General features: G+C 27.3%; 1 long non-coding RNA gene across 2 annotated transcripts in view; it reads right to left on the bottom strand.

Annotated features, from left to right (window-relative positions):
• Positions 1-472: 472 nt before the first annotated feature.
• The window catches only part of LOC147807386 (uncharacterized), a 153413-nt gene continuing 141338 nt past the window's right edge, over positions 473-12547 (bottom strand). For both annotated transcript variants that reach the window (XR_015435674.1, XR_015435675.1), the window contains exon 3: positions 473-2100. This is a non-coding gene — a long non-coding RNA (uncharacterized LOC147807386). The remainder of the gene's footprint in view (positions 2101-12547) is intronic.

Here is a 12547-nt window from a genome sequence, read left to right as displayed (position 1 = left end):
AATTTCACAGAGCAACACAAATTTCATGAGACACTTAAACTGGTTTTCATTAGTGGTTTGATAGATTTTGGTAGTTGTCACATTTACACTTAATGTAATGTGACAATTTAATTTCTAATTTTACCCAAGCCTTTAATTTTCTTTAAACGTTATTCCTTTTTCAATTTGGCAATTTTATTTTTAACTTTCTTGTTGACCTTTCTCATGGTCGTTGCGGTCATCGCACTTCCTGTGGGGAAAGTCAACCAACCCCTCTATTCACGCCTTTCTTTTTCTTCTTTTAATTTCAGGGGGGCTAACTAACCAATCTCTTTCCTTTAAATTTCAAACTCTCCGCCTCTTTAAATTTAATTGGTCGTAGTTTTTCTGGTCTACCCCAGTTAAGGTTTTTTTAAGTCTTTTTAAATACATTCTCTTTTTATCGAGCCTTCGGGCAGATCACCCTTTTTCTCCGAAATGCGGACTTCGGTCCGTATCGAGGGATTTCTTTTTACATTTTTTTTTCTTAACCTTTATTTTAAATTAAATCCGTAACTGTAGTAAATTTCTGTAAAATTTAAAATCAACATTTTATACCTTCAATTTTCTTCAACATTAAAAGCCCTCTCAAATTTTAACTTTCTTCTCATATTTATTTTAACGGTTAAATTACTCGTTCTTTTATATTTAACTTTTTGCATGACGCCTTTGATTTCTTTAAATTCTCTTGTCACCCATTTCCTTTTAAAAGATGTATTTTTCTGTGCCACAAAATGTGTTGCAATCATATTGTTTGTTTGTTACGAAAGGTAGCTTTACAAAAATAAATGTTTAGTTGAACAGAAAGTTTTGTGATTGTTTTTTTAGCTTTACCTTTATAACTATTAGTTATCACCTTTTTCCTTCTGTATGTGGTGAGTACCTTTTTTATTGTTATGGGCATGCATATATGTGAATTTATTAGTTTTTCTTATTGGAAACATCAGCTTACTGTATTAAATCATATATATATTTTGGATATAGCATGACTTTACCTTATTTATCTTTAATATTTAATTTATTTTAGTTTCGCCCTTTTTCCAAATTCGGTGATACCAAATCATCCAATTTGTTCAAACCTCACACTTTGTGACCCTTTGAACCTATTGGGTTATTGTTATCCCACATTAGCATTGTACTACCACTTTCCTTAACGATCACATCCCCCTTTTATTTAATTACCTTTTATATCTTTCGGCCTTATATGCACCAACAATTTTTTATTATTTAACTCTTACAGTAGTGTTTTCGTTTAATCATTGCTGAAATGTTATAGCTCAACTTATAGTATATAGTAATGTACACATATTAAAATCATTTCTGCTAAATACAATCAATGACGAAATTAACTATACATATTATCATAATTTATACATATATCATAATATATTCATATATATACCTATTACCACAAACATATTATCATAAATATAAGCGTCTAAAATTACATATTAATGACGAAGATTACGAAACTCTGTTCATATTTAATTCCATGAATAACTGCTATATATTGTTTTTTATTAGGAAGTTTGTGTTTTCCGTGTATGTTTTATGAGCGTTATTATGAAATTAAGCGTATTCCGATTGGCATTAAAGTAAATTTTATATTTATAAAATACTATTTCAGCTTTTAATGTCAGTGTTTGAAATTTTTTTATTTTAACGTGATAATACTTTCATAACAATCAAATTATCAATTATTTATAATTAACGTATTATCTATAAAAAAAAACATCGTAATGCGTTACGCAATATTGTGTACGTTAACACTCTAGTTTAAAATTATGTACAACATAAAAATTTAAAAATTTTCCTATGGCAATTAATTTAAATAATTAAGTCATTAAATGATATTTGCAACATTTGAAACACAAAGCAGACATACATGAACCTGAATCACGAAGGTGAACTACATTACCCCCGCCAAACTGCTAGAGATGCCCGTTCATAGGGTGGGCCAAATTCACATTTCACACTGAGGACAAGGACCTATTTCTTTGTCCTCTGAGTGAAAATATCAAGTGTTATCCATATCCCGAATCGGATTCCAATACACGAACATTAACTTCGCTGTCAGACATCCTGTATAATAAAACATTGAAAATTATCTAAGTTGAAAAAATAATATCTTATATAAATATAACGATAAAAGCATATTTTTCCTCTAAACCTTCAATTTTTTTTTTACTATGAAGATATACACTATTGTCTTTCCTGATTTTTCTTAAGAGTTTATGTTTCTGTAAGTTAAACATGGATTTCAAACACACGCATTCCTCTATATTCCACTTGAATATAAATCTCGAGCTTTAAATTATTATCTAAAATCTGAAGTGCAGGTTTACAAAACTTTGGAGAAATCAGAATCATCAATCAAATTCAGTTTGACAGCGAATTGCAACCCATGATTGAGAAATGTTTACTTTATAAAACAAAAGTTTCTTCAACTTTTCAAAACTTATGATTAAAAAAAAACTTTTACATTGTTTTTGAAAACTATTTCATCATTTTACAATATTTATATGTTACATAACTGTTATACCCAACATTACACTTATATAAATCTGTACACTATCAAAAATAGTTATGTATTTTAGAGAAAAACTGATGTAATAGGAATAAAGCTAACCGTTACATTTAAAACATACAAACTTGCATTTATTTTTTAAAAAAAGTACACTGAAAAACAAAGGAAGAGCTCGACAAACAAAGGGCTCGGGAGCCACAAGCTCATTATCATAAGCCGCAAAAATGTTTTGGCGAACCAAAATTTCAACATAAGCAGTACTAGTACCTATCTGGAAGTAAAACTAAGGAACAATTTAATGTTAAAAAAAAGGAAATATCCACAAATTGCCACTAATCGCCAAAAATTCCATCAAATCTTATGACGTTTTGGAATAATTAGAAGTAGCAGCTTCTACAGTAACAAACATAATTATAATGTGTATGTGATGATTTAATGTGAATTTCAATAGCACTAGCACAGATAGAGACAATACTTTTTGAAGATTCTCTGCGAATAATTTCATTATTACTTGCTCCATGCTTGTCATAAAATCTATCTCAACGCATTAAACAAGTAATTATCTAAACACATTAATATTGAAGTTAGAAATAAATTAAAACGAAGTAATGTTTTTAAAAAAATTAAAGTCAATTCTTACTTAGGTCAATAAAGAAAAATTTTATTTCAGTTACTTTTTATTAAATAATTAAAAAATTTTCTCCCATATAAAACTAAAATTAATTAATTTAATTTAATAAATGAATTAATATTTGAAAAAAAAACTGTATAAACATTAAGGGACACTACAAGTTCAAGAAATGTACTTGTACTAGACTGAATGAATAAAAAGTATTTGATTAACGATAGAAATTTGAACAAGGTATAAGGAGAGTGTGAACTAATAAAATTGAGTTGAATTGATGGATTGAGGGATCACTCGTGCTACCACGTAATGTTCTGTATTGAATTTATCTGTCACAGCGAATGTAAAATAATTATTTAAATGTGCGCAAAAAACTATGTTTTTGTTTAAATAGAGCTATAAGTTGGAAATTATCACTGATGTTATCTCTAAAATATGAGAAAAACTGAATCGCTTATAGTAACATTTAAAATGATACCTAAGGCTTAAACAATCAGAAAATTCCATTTCGTTTCTCACTCTTCCCTATTTAATGAATGAATTAATGTTTGCAAAAACAACTATAATTAACATCAAGTGTCATTCCACTACAAGTTTAAACAAAATGTATTTGAACTTGAGTGAATGAATAAAAAGTATTTTATTGACGATTGAAAATTCGAACAAGATATATAGAGAGAGTGTGATCTAATAGTAGGAATTGGAAGAAAAAATTGCTTAGACTGAGGAAATTTGGATGTGTTTTTAAAATTCAATTTTCAATTCTCTTCTGTTTCCTCAATAAATCAAAAAAGATCTGCTTTTATCAGTTCCAATTTTAACAGTAATGATTTGTCAGACTTTGATAGTATATGCTTTTTTATCTTGCTTAAATATTAATTTGCGTATGGTCGTTTGTATATTTTGTTTTAATTGATGACTAAAAAACACGCTAAAAGAACAATTAATTACAACTCATTTTACATAAATGATCTTAGTATATTATATGATTATTTATAGGCAATAAAATGTTATATAATGAATATTTATCCTTGCACCATTTTTTTATCGTACAAAACAAAAATTGCTAAGAGAAAGGATTTAACTAAGAAAACATTCCAAAATAATCTTCTAAGATACGAAGAGAAAAAGTAAATATTTATTCAAAAGTTTAACAGTACAAAATCCCCGATATTTATCTAAGTTTCTCTTTATTAGATTTGCATAATGAATTTAACATATAGCATTTTGACAAGGTAAATATTTTCATATTAAATTTGTTTTTCATTTTTGTGAAAAATATAAAACGTTTAAAACAACAGATAAAAATTCTAACTCATATTTTGATATGAAATGTAAATGAAAGTTATGAGGAAATTGGATATGTATGAAATAAGTCAATTAAATATAAAGCTCTAAAACAATATTTTGCATCGTATTTAAGTTGGCATAAAATCCAAAATTTCAAAGTAAATTCTACTATATTCATTTTATAAAAATACTCGTGTTTTATTAAAATCGTTCGAAAAAACAATATTTTTATTTGCATAAGTTCTTGTCAGTTAAATAATGTTATCTTTTAAAACCTCGAGAACTATTAAGAGATGATATTTTAATTCATTTCGTTATATTTCTTTTTCAGGACATTAAATACATTAATATACAGGCAATGAAAAATAAAACAGGGATAAATTGAACAAAATTAAAATGACAGTTTTAAAGTAACTATAACGAAATTAAATTGCCCAATTTAACGACATTGAAATTTAGAGTGAAAATTTAAAAAAATTGTCTAAAATTTTTTACCTAAATTCTTTAAAATAAATCGTGGAAAAAACATGCATTAAAATGTGAGTAAATCGAAACTTACCCATTTTTTAAAAACATATTAAAGTAATTAGTTATTAGTAGTTAAGCATATTTCGATAAACTTTGATCAGCTAAAACGATTATTTTATTAAAATTGTGGAAAAAAAATTTTTTTGCAAGCATTGAATTTAGAAATCAATTTTTTTACAAATTAACGGAAACCAAAGCACTGTAATGGTGCCAATACAGCTTTTCATTGATGCACTGAGAAAAAAAATTATTGTGAAAACTACCAGAAAATGGTAAAATTTGCCGTATTTCTGACTGTATAGGAACGTATTCTGACTGTATAGGTGATTTTTGTAAAATTAACAATAAAATATAGTTTTATAACATGTGATAAATTTTGGTAAATGTGGTAAAAATTGCTAATACCGTGACTCCGTAGACATGTCTTAAAAGCCATTTAATCAGTTAAATTTGAAATTCAGTTTCATATTTACTAAATGCGTGGGTATAAGGACCATAATTTGATTTTGATTTTACGATAATATGATTTTTCGGTAAACCATAACCATATAAATCAAAAATTATCCAATGAATGGTTTAAATACCGTATACAGACAAATCGCTATCGATCCTGACCCATCGATTAGAAATCACATATGAAGTTTAATAGAAAAATATTTATCCTAAGAATCCAAAAAATTTGTAATTGAAAATAAATTACGTTTATGGCACACTAAATTACTTTTATTTTTAAAGAAAGTTCACACCTATTAAATACCTCACTGTATATATGTTAAATTTCTACTTCATTCTTAAAATAGATAATTTTATATTAGTTAAACTTTAAATTTCTCTCTAAATACAAAATAGGTTGCCATAATGTTGCATATCTACACATTATAAGAAATAAATTAAAAGTTTTTACTTTAACTATAAATTAGACTAAATTTTTTACAAAAAATATATATATATATATATATATATATATATATATATATATATATATATATATATATATATATATATATATATATATTGCAAAAATATGAAGACAAACTACTATTGTAATTCAACAAATTGGAGTGCCGAATGAAAAATTTAATAATAGGCTGAAAGTTTAAGTGCTTCAATATTCCAATATTGTTACTGTTTTTCGTATGATAATTGCATCCCATCATTTTTATTTCTTAAAGCAGTAAAATGTTTCCTTCTGAGTGTTTAAAAAAACTAATGACATATCTTTATTTAATGAGATAAAAGCTTAATGTTTCAAAATAAAATATCCACATACTCCATCAAAAATAGAAAAGTTAACAAATAAAAACCTAGTTTTTTTGTTAGAAATTTTATTAGAAAAATAATGCACCCAACAATGGAACATAAAATTAAAAACTCGACTTTCCATGAATAATGATTTCCAACATTATTTGTAAAATTAATCTCTTTTTTTCGGAATTCAATGTGTATAAACATAATTTAATTAAAAGCTTCATATTTTTCTTTTATGACCGAACTTACACACTTTAGTTGATTTATGATTGTCGTAATTTCTACTTTAAAAAAAACCAATAATTGATTTGAAAATACTTCAGCAGGTATGAAAAATTACTGTTTTATATAGTCTTGGATCAGATCACTGAATCAGCTCAGATATTAAAATTGTCAAGTAATGACAAAGTATTCAATAGTTTTTTTCTGCCTGATTGTTTGTTAAAATGTTGGTTCTATGTATTTGGAAAATGACTTAATGGTTGATTTTTGTTTCCCTTTTAGCTTTAACATTTAACTCTAAACATCCCAACAGTTAATATATACCTATTTCTACCATATCCGGTCAAATGACCGAACTTTATGTTTCTTGATTGAATGTATGAAATATGGATGTTAGGAAGGAAATAAACTAAAAAAACTTCATTATAATTATATAAAATTGCATATTGCCAATTTTTATGTATTACGAACACAAAGAATAAGAATTTTTTATTCATTGCTCAGCGCATTTTTTACATATACAGGGTGCTTCCATTGTACATTGTACATTTTTCTTATAGTCCTAATGATAATTAGGACTATAAGAATATATAAGACAATTTTAATAATTATAATTCTTATAATTATTCTTATAATTATAAGAATATATAAGAATTATTATATATAATAATAATAATAAATAAGAATATGATTCTAATAATTATTGTTATAATTAATGTTATTTCTTCTAAGAACGTGTGCTGCCTTGATTGTTTCGACACTTTTCTGATTAAAAACTAACAGTCAGTTAGAAACGAAGTAAAGCTGTCAAAATAAACTTCTTACCAAATCATTTAGTTTTCGTCACTTTTTCTTACACAGAAGTGCCAATCTAAAATTTTAGGTGCTTTCTTGAAATTTGAATTCACAGTTTTTCTGACTGCACTATCTACCCAACAGTCTTTGCAGAAATATGCAACAAATCGAATGCAATACGTTGAACGCGCATTTCATCGTAATTTCTGATCCGATGACCTTATAAAGCAATAAATTGTTAATAATTAAGAAATAGGCATACAACAAGTATTATTCGAAACAAACAAAATGCAAAAAAAATAGAATATTAACTGTATATAATTGTTAGAAAAAGTAGTGAAGTCAAATGTGCTATAAAGATAAGATGATAAGCGTATTTTCGATGCCAAAGCTCTTAAACTGCCATTTGACAGGTTATGGTATGCTTAGTGTTAATGATGGATTTGTATCATATATGGCAGTACTTTTACTTTCGTTACTTGTACCGCCGGTACAAGTAAAAAGTACGTACTTTTACTTGTACTTCGTTACTTTTTAAATTTAGTACTTTTACTTGTACTTTCGTTACTTTTTTAGGAAAAAAGTACAAGTATTTGTAACGGAAATATCGAATGAAATTGTTACTTTTTTCTAAAACTCGGTAAGCTTTCTAAAAAAACAAAAAATTAAATTTAAAAAAAATGCTTATGTTTTTTTGATTTATAAAATTAATGTGCAATATATATGCATTCACAGCTAACTTCGTGTTTAAATACCTTCTGTTTCAACTTATACTGCACATTAAATTATTTTTTACTAACTCAAAGATCACAAAGCTATCTGAAACCCCGTGTTTGCTCTGTTTATGTTTGTGCTTTTAAAACGCGTTTCTAAAGAGTAAAACAATTTTAAATCAATGGTAATTTGAATAAATAAAAATAATAAATTAAAAATTAAAATTAATTGATAAAATTTCTTTTTCGTGCAAATTCATGAAAAGTTTGATATTAAAATTATGTTTGATTTTAAAATTATATTATACGATTATATTATAAAATTATATTATAATATTCTTCCGAATTTAAAAATAAATTAATGCCCATAACTTTCAAAATTAAAAACAAATAAATAAATAACAACAATTTTGCAGAAACATTAAAGAACTTAAGAATATTATTCAATAAAATTTTAGGTTACTTTGAATCGATTACCTAGAAATGTACTTTTAAATCGTTACTTTTTTTGTTTAGTACTTGTACTTTTACTTGTACTTTTTACTCGTTACTTTTTAAAATAAGAACTTTTTACTTTTTACTCGTTACTTTTTTTAAAAATACTTGTACTTTTACTCGTTACTTTTCAAAAGTAACGTTGCCATATATGATTTGTATTTCATTTTTAGCTTCAGCATTTAGGACAACGTTTATATATAATTAAAATTTTAAGAAATATAATTTTTATATATTATGGTTTATAGCTCATACTGAAGAATCCTTAATCTTCTTTATTTAATTGTTACTTTAAATCTGTCAAAATAGTGTGTTGTAAAAGAAAAAACTCCTTTCTACAATAATTTTATACTTAATGATTAATAGATGCCTTACCAAATCAATCACATACACTGAAATTGATGAGAACATGCGTATGCATAGCCGACCCAATTATGAGTTTATGACTACCAATGTTTAACTTCGCAGTCTTGTAATTTCGAACCCAATCCAGAAGACAAGGGAACTTCTGGATCAAGTATTGGAAGAAATTTTCTCTTATTGGCGGACGTTTTGATTTAATCAATCCCCATTTACGTTACATGGAGAGGAAAACCACGAAAACAACCCATGGTTTACCTGACGGCAAGGAGACTCTAACCTATGATTCGTCTCTAACTGAAGATATTTTACGTCAGCACTGTGGTCGGTGTGAGCTAGGTACAGAATTCGAATTCCAAACACACACTGGAATCGAATCCGGGTCACTACCTTGAATAGCCGACGCAATTTTGGCTTAAGACTACCAATGTTCAACTCCATAGCATTGTAATTTTGAATCGAATGCAGAAGATAAGGATCAAGTAACTCCAGGATCAAGTATTGGGAGAAATTTGCCTTCGTGGAAGACTTTTTTGATAGAACTTAGCCGCATTTACGTTACACGGAGAGGAAAACCGCGAAAACATCCCACAGTCAGTCTAACGGCAAGGGGACTCTAACCCATGATTAGTCTATCACTGCGGATATTTTACGTCAGCACTGTGGTAGGTGTGAGCAAGGTGCATTCCAACCTTTGCTGGGATCACACCCAGGTCACCACCTTCGGAGGCGAGCGCTCTACCCTTGAGCCTCCACGGCTCACAAACAAGTGCTGCAAAATTTTATTGACTTATATGCGATATGCCAAAAGGCATGCAGAAAATTATAATAGTGCTTTTATTTCTTTCTCTGACAGGTTGGTCCAGGCATCATAATTACAAAACAGCAAGTGTGCTGTGCCTTCCTTCATTATGAAGATCGCTAACTATAGACGTAAATAACTTATCTTTTGTAAGTTTATAAAGGTTGGAAATGCATCTTATACAAATCACCGACATTTCTGAAATATAGAAACATTGCCTGCTATGATCCTCCCAGGTATTCCCTGCATTGATTTAGTTTAAGCCAAAAGTGATCGATGTATACTTGCTGATATTCCTTATACTGATAATATATTAATCTAAAAGTGTCATTACCTAAGTGCTAAAAGTGCTTATATTTTTAAACTAAAAGTGCCATTACCCGCTATACACTTGCTTGGTATACCTTACATTGATAATTGTTTGGCTAAATGGGGCAATTTTTTCACCTGCAAGAGACACTCCATCACTGAAAATTTTTTAATCCAAATTATGCGAAATTTTCAGTCAAGTCGGAGGAAAAAAATATCCCAACAATTGAAGAAATAAATGAATAAATATGATCGAAATTAATACACAATGAAGCAAACGCAAAACGTCGAAATGCATTTTATTATTCGAAAGGTAATATTAGATTTCCAAATTTCGAAATCAAAAATGATTGATGTCTTGTATTTTTTTTTTCAAAAAGAAATACCAACATACGTCTCTTTCGTTTCTCATCATTGCTGAAAAAGATCTGGACCAGTCCTCTCCAATAGGGAAGTATTGAAAAACTAGCTCTGCATGATTGCTATTATGCTATCTTGCTGTCGGGCATGTAAATATATAATCAGGAGCACCGTAAAATACCGATTAAATGCTTCTCTACTTTTGACGAAAATGGCCAAAATGAATGATGGGAAAATAAACGTAAATAAAGAAGAAGGAAAAGTATATTTTCTATTACTGAAATATTATCGAGTTTATCGACATAAATATATAAATAAGAATTTATTAAAAAAATAGCGTATTACAGTTTATTCCCCAAGTCGAGATTATCTTCATAAAAATATAAATAAGAATTTATTAAATAAAAATGGCATATTTTTAATTCTCCAAGTCGAGAAATATTATCGGGATTAAATACATAAAAATATAAGTAAGAATTTATTAAATAAAACTAGCGTATTATTTTTTATTCTCCAAGTCGATGCTTATTTTCGATTTAAAAAAAAATCTTACTGCAGTCTATGTGCATTAGAAAATTATTCACATAAAAGTTTATAGAAACGTTTCAAAGTAATATGTTATAGAGCTTGCATGTAGTACTTAAATTTAATAATAATTCTTCCTCGGTAATAGCAATGTTTTTTATTTACTTCATCAATGCTTGCTAGGGTAAAATAGTTTTTGGAAGAAAAAAAATTTAAAAACGCGTTTTTTTACGACAATGAAACACACTGAAAGTGAAATTAGCATTAAAGAGCTTAAACTTTAGACCACTCTCATACCTAAATTATTGGAAACATATTTCCCCTCACATATTTATAGTTAAAAATCTGAATTCGTCTTAAGAAAGGTATGTTTATGCAGAGAAAGTGCGTTTTGCGAATAATTTCGTTATTTAAATATCGCCTGCACAGATTAACATGTCTAACCGCTTCCCTGATTATCACGAGTTAAGTCGGGCATGTATATATTGCAAATATTTATTATCCCGAGTAAACTCGGGCATAACAGAATTCGTCGATACGTTCTGTTTTATCACGTTTTTATTCGGCTGGAAGCAAAACAAAAAATAACAATAATCTGCTGTGATTGGAAGTTTGCCAATTTTTGACTGGGAGTTTTGCTATTTGCTCTCGAACCAGTAAGATTGAGTTCTACTTCGAGAAATCCCGCATAATAGATCACAAGTTATTAAAATACTTACAATACAAAAAGGGAACTTTTTGAGAAAGTTTTAATTGCTACATAACATGTGTATTGCATGTGTATTAACATTGCATGTGTATTAAATATCATGTACTGATTTGTACACAAATCTTAGCTCACAACTCTTATAATACCACGAGTTTAAAAATTGGAAACTATTACTCTAAAAAAATGATATGAAGCCAAAAAAATTTAAAATAACGTAATTTTTAGCGTTTTTAAGAGAATCTCTTTTAAATACTTGTTTTTAATTCATTAAATTAGAATTTCATCTAATTAAGTCTTTTGTTTCACGGTCACACGAAAGCAATTTTCGAAATCTAATTGCAATCTTGCAAATAATTTTTATTGTTAATTCGTATTGAACAGCTTAGATATTCTTTTCCGAAATAATTTTCTTAATGCGGTTAATTTCTACAATTATTCTTCCTTCAGCACTATTTTATAATGATTTTTTCTGTTAAAAGAACGTACAAAACAGAAAGGAAAAAGAATTAAGTTTTTAAACGTAGAAGTTTTGTAGCAATAATGATATTTAGAAGTAAGAATAAATTCCGTTTCTTTGTGTTTATTTGAATTTCTATGTTTATTTGATTTTGCGGTTAAAGTATATTTGTTTAAGCTTTAGAGCAAAATTTCAAAATAAATTACTTTAATTGAATTCGTGCAAATTTTTGTTTCATCTTTTATTTATTTATTTATTTTTTTGGTTAGTCAATTTTAATTTATTGTTCAAAAAACATCAGAATAAAAACTTGAATAAATGAATGAATAGATATCTATATTATTTCATGACAAATGATTTATTAAAAATGTGGAGAAACAGTGGAAAAATTACAAAACAATGAAAATAGGGAAAAAGAAAAATAATAATAAAAAAATCCAGAGAAAAAAGATTTTACAAAATATTCACAACAAATAAATTAGAACACATTAAGTAAAAATATCGCGTAAAAGCAGAAAATAAAATATAAAGAAAAAACAGAATAAAACATAAAACGAAATCTAT

The sequence above is a fragment of the Parasteatoda tepidariorum genome, chromosome 7, assembly GCF_982258835.1.
Source record: "Parasteatoda tepidariorum strain Cologne lab strain chromosome 7, Ptep-v5.0, whole genome shotgun sequence".
NCBI lineage: Eukaryota > Metazoa > Arthropoda > Arachnida > Araneae > Theridiidae > Parasteatoda > Parasteatoda tepidariorum.
Note: the sequence above shows the minus strand (reverse complement) of the source record. Positions and strands in the feature narration are given on the sequence as shown.